The following is a 5,793-nucleotide window of genomic DNA, read 5'->3' on the forward strand; positions in this document are numbered from 1 at the left end:
TTTTCATGACTTGTCATAGACCACTGGGCAGAATCATCTCAGATTACATCCTTCAGTGCCAGGAATTCACAGACATGGATTTTGGCAGAGTTCAGGTCTACATAATATTGCCATCACTTCCCATCTTGGTCTAAGCCTCTTTCACGCAGATTTTGGGTAAGAAATTGCTAAGGTCTATGACACAGACTGATAAACTAATAGAAAATTCATTCCTTGAACATAAGTCAGCCTTCCTAGGAGCCTCTTTTGCAGAAGATTGGGCTCTCTGGAAAGTTGGACATAGTAACACAAGAGAAGAAACATCCCAGCTGTGTGTTTCATCTTAATGAGGAATCATGTAAGCTAGAAAACTCAAGCACCCTTACCTTTTTTCCCTCCTTCTCATCTCCTACGTCCTGTTTATCACCCATGCTAATCAATGTGACATATTTAATATTTTTCTAACCACTTCCATGCTCTTTGTCCCATTATAATTGAATTCATCACTCTTGGACAAAATCCTCAGAACTGTTAGTCTGCCAGTGTCCACTCTTACCCTACTTGAACTCATTCTCCAGATTGCTACCCCATCAGTCTAAAATATAAGGAAGATTTCTTTGATCTTCTGCTCACAAATCCTCAATACTCCCTCACTGCCTTTTAGAGAAAGTCTTTAAGTTAAATTCATCCTATGACCATTCCCTATTCCCTACTTAGATAGATAGGTAGATAGATAGATAGAAAGAAAGAAAAAGAGATCTTTTGCAAGAGGGAGAGAGTTTAAGGACTTGGCTCATGTAGTTGCAGAGGCTAGCATGTTTGAAATTTGCAGGGGAGACCGGCAGTAGTCTATGTCGCAGTGTTGCATCTGAAGGAAGTATGGAGACAGAATTCCTTCAGATTTAAGTCAGATGTCGCAAGTTCCCCGGAAATACAGCTCTAACCTCACAAGAGGGCTTATCATTTCTTTTTGTGATTCAACTGAAAAAAAAATTCCACTTATGGGCATAAGTGAAAATTGTCTATTTTACAAAGAAAAATTTCACAGGGCAGATGGGCTGGGGGAAGTTGATAATGCACATTCAATATAAAATACCTCAATTGTAAAGAAAAAATCAAATCAATCTAATGGGGAAAGAAAATTAAATTCTCCTGGAATGTAAAGTTAAAGGAAAAAATGATTTGAAAAAGTTAAAAGGAGAAAATGATAAATATTTGTCATTAAAATAACCTTAGAGTTGTGGTTAATACACTCAGAATCAAATGGATTTGTTTAATTCAATCAGTTAATAAAACAGTCTAAGTAGGGGTTACAAAGTTTCATCCAACCATATCATGTGACAAATTGAAAGAAGCTCAGAAAGACATGAGGGCATACTTGAACCCAGAATCCCGTATAGTGAATATTAACTTGGAATCTCCCATTGTCTTCATAATTACAGAAAAAGAATGGATGGGAGGACTTAGCATTTCTGTCTGTGGATCAGAAAATCTCATCTTGAAATTTTGTAGCCCCTGTCCCTTATTCTGGTCCCAAACTTTTGACTGATGCATAACTGTATTAAAGTTATTAACTGTAAATCGTGAAACTGCAACCTGTTTGAGATGATAAATGCTACAGACAGAATTTTTTCGCACCCCTCCAGCTGTCGAATTCCTATGTTGAAATCCAAACCTCTAGTGTGGCAGTATTAGCAAGGAGGGCCTTTGGGAAGTGATTACACCATGAGGGTGGAGCCCTCATAAATGGGATTAGTGCCCTTATGTTGATAAAAGGGACCCCAGAGAGCTCTCTCTCCCGCTTCTGCCACGTGAGGTTACAAGGAGAAGATAGCCGTCAATGAACCAGGAAATGAGCCTTCACCAGACACTGAATCTGCTGTCCCCTTCATCTTGAACTTCCCAGTCTCCAGAACTGTAAGAAATAAAATTTGTTGTTTGAAAACCATGTGGTTTATGGTGTTTTGTTATAGCAGCTTGAAACAAACTACAGTACCTTTAACTCCCCTTGAATGTAATGTCAGTTCATCCTATCAGGTAACATCATCTCAACAGAATGACTCTGGTTTTCTTAACGTAGATGGTTTTCCATCCCTGGAAAACTAATAATAAAATATAAATCAAGCTTGTAGATTTACCATTTGTGTGCTATGTCTAAAAGTAAGTTTCATAATAAGTGACATATTCTCCCAATATTTGAATTTAAAGTGTTTGCAGTGTTTAAGAGATTCTGACGTATTAACCTTGTGACTCCTAATAAACTATGTAATTAGTTTTAGAGTTTTAGATTTAAGTTAAATGTCGTAAAATAATTTGCTGAAATATATATATTGTATTGGTATATTTAAGGTAATTTAAGATTAACGTTATTTATAAGTTAATTTATTAGATATATGATTGTTTAAGTACTTGGAGAAAACTTGATAGGGCTGTAAATTCTGAAGTATTTAACAAGAAAATTGAACATAATAATTATAAATGCATTTAAAATATTTAAATAATTTAATTTACTAAGTTTATAAATAGTTAATATGTTTAAATTGAGGTGATAGAACATTAATCAAAGCCCCTCCCAAAAGTAACAGTTCTTATTTATATAACATTGACTCAAAACATAAATTTACAAGATTGACAAAAGACATAAAGACTCAGAAAAAACCTAGATTTCTAAATTTTTTACTTTAATAAACTGAATATTAATTCAAAAGCCAAGTAGCTTCAAAGTTTATTTAAACTTGAAATCTTCCCCAGAAGACAAAAACCAGAGGTCAGAAACTAAATTTTCAATTTAAAAAATATAAGAATTTCAAGTCAAAAACTATTACAATTAGAATCAAAGTGACATCAAGCATTAATTAAACTTTCTCAATTTGGAGAAACAGCTGAAACGTAGGATTAGCAATAAAAAGACCCTCCATCTAAATGTATGCTGGCAAACTTTATAAATTAAAGGATGAGCATCCAGCCAGGGGAAAGATTTTACTAACTAAAAAAGATAAAATATCAGGCAGACCTCATCAACACTAAATGCCTAAAAGTATTGAAAAGAAAAAAAATAATGTCCTATACATTTTATTCCCCAGTAAGTCATCTTTCATTTATGGGGAAAATGAAAGGTTAGTCTGAATGATTTTGCAAGGACACAAAATATATAACAACCCCAAATACTCTTTTTAGGGAAAAAAGTGATTCAAAGGTGGACTTTTAATGGCAAAAATATTGATCAAAGTAAAGAACTGATAAATAGGATTGAGAGAACGCAAATGAATTACAGGTCTTTATCTTCACTGTCATTTTAAAACTCAAAATTCCAGACTCCGCTAGCAAGATTCTAGAGTTTGGGGTCCAATATTTGGCTATGCAGTGTTTCCTTCGCTTTTTCTCTTCTGCTTTATTCTCAATACTGGGAAATGTGTTTTCTAGCACATTTTTCATTCCACTAATTGTTTGGAATCCCTTACCATTTTTTGAGTAAAAGTTATAATGTCCCAGGTAATTTTTGTTTTTTTAATTTTTTGTGAGATAGCCTCTCACTCTGTTGCCCAGGCTGGAGTACAGCAATGGCACAATCATAGCTCACTCTAACCTCCATTTGCCCGGCTCAAGCAATCCTCCTGCCTCAGCCTTCTAAGGAGTTAGGAGTACAAGGGCATAGTGCCAGCCACTATGCACTTGCTAATTTTTAAAAAATTTTTGTCAGGGTCTCACTATGTTGTCCATGCCGGTCTTGAACTCCTGGCCTCAAGCTATCCTCAGCCTCCCAAAGTGCTGGGATTATAGTCATGCACCACAGCCCCTACCAGTTATATTCTATTAAGTAACTGTACCTCGGCAATGTCTTAGCCTTTATACCTTTAATTATTCATCTGTGTGAATTACAAAGAAAAGATACATGATAACCATATTAGTTGCCAAGGAATTTGCAAGATTACTTTCTAAAATAAAAATGTTCTCTTAAGTGATTCGAGTCATTGATGGCCCTATTTCTCTTTTTAACTGGGAAGAAACTAATAAATCATTCAGGGACAAATTTCTTCTTTACCAAGACTTTTTCCATATTCTATTTCTTAGAGGACCAAAGAATGTGTTAAGGAAGCTTAAATGATCAGTAAGATTTCTAAATGTGCATGTAAAAAACATTAGGTAACATGTTAAAATGTTAACTCTGATTTGTGTGTTCTGTATAATTTTAGCTTTTTATGCATTTTAAAACTATCTCTCACAAGCATGTTTCACTTTTATAATCTGAACAAATTAACATTTTAAAAAATTGATATGTACAATATTCTGAATGCCATATAAGAAAGTCATACTTCCATAAAAATATATGCCCAGCAGGAACTAACTAAAAGAGCTACCAATGGCCAAAGCTGGCACAACAGTTTTATTTGAGCAATAGAAGAACATCGTATTGGATTATAATCCAAAGTAGAAAATAAATATCCCACAAATCCATACTGATAATACTGATATAAACAGATAATGGAATGAATTAATAAATAGGAGAAAAGAGACAAATTTGCCATGTAGAAAAATTCCAAATAATTAATGCAACTTCTCCCTCTTCCTAAGTATGGGCTGTATATGATGACTTCCATCCAAAGAGTACCATATGGAGATGGAGGAGGAGAGTAACTGTGCAGTGATGGGGCTGGACAAACACGACTGCACCCAGGTGATCAAGGTCAACCTTAAAGTCATTATGCATATTGATAGTATGTACCCTAGATGCAATGTGACGAGAATGGCACTTTATGTAATCTTCCTCTCCAAACCCATAAACCCAGTTTCATCATAAGAAAACATCAGACAGATCCAAATTGAGGAACATTCTACAAAATAGCTGACCAGTTTTCCTCAAAACTGTCAAGGTCATCAAAAATAAGGAAAGTCTGGGAAACTGTCATAGCCAACAGAAGCCCTAGGAGACATGACTAATAAATGTAATGTGGTATCCTGGATGGGACTCTGGAACAGAATAAGGCAAATGCTCCCTATTCCTGAGACCCTCTCTAAACCCTATTAATATTTAAATATTTAAATTTGTCTAATATCCTTAGATCAGATAAAACTAAGAAAGTCTGAATAAAGTGTGGACTTTAGTTAATAATAACATTTAAGTGTAACAAATGTACCATACTAGCGTAAGATGTTAACATTAATAACAGTGGTAACTGGGTGCCAGGTACATGGGAATTCTGTATTAACATTCCAATTTTTCTGTAAATCTAAAACTGTTCTAAAAAACAAAGTCTATCTAAAGAAAAAGAGTTCCATTGCCCTCAAAACTAAAACTTCCAAAAATGGAAACACTTTCATTAACAATTCTGATGGGAGCCTAGGTCCAACTGCTTGAATAGGAGAAAACCTTATGTGCTATGATTTGAGAGTCACTTCTACAGAGGCTGAGCACCAAAACTGTCATGCAGCAAGTCATTTTATGTCATCAGTTCTTAAAGGCTTTTCTGAACTTGCAATTTAAATACCTCCTTGAGGATTTATGCCTTATGTGTTTGAGAGAGGTGGGGAAGAGGGATAACTAAACATAGTGAATGGTAGTATTTCTTCCTTTTGTTATCTGGTGGTACATTTTACCTGTACAATACGATTTGGTTAAACTGCAGCTAGAACCTTGCTTTCCCTTTTATATTAAAACAGTTTTGCAACTGTCAGCTCAAGTTGATTTTTTTGCCTTCCTCCTCTTTGCTGTTTTGAGTTTAAGTTATCCTGGGGTTTGCCTCATTTGTTGATGCTGGATGCTGGATGTTGCTGTGAGCAGTATTCCTTGTGCCAAGAATTTGAGATTACTGTAAC

The sequence above is a fragment of the Propithecus coquereli genome, unplaced genomic scaffold (assembly GCF_000956105.1).
Source record: "Propithecus coquereli isolate 6110/MARCELLA unplaced genomic scaffold, Pcoq_1.0 Scaffold63, whole genome shotgun sequence".
NCBI lineage: Eukaryota > Metazoa > Chordata > Mammalia > Primates > Indriidae > Propithecus > Propithecus coquereli.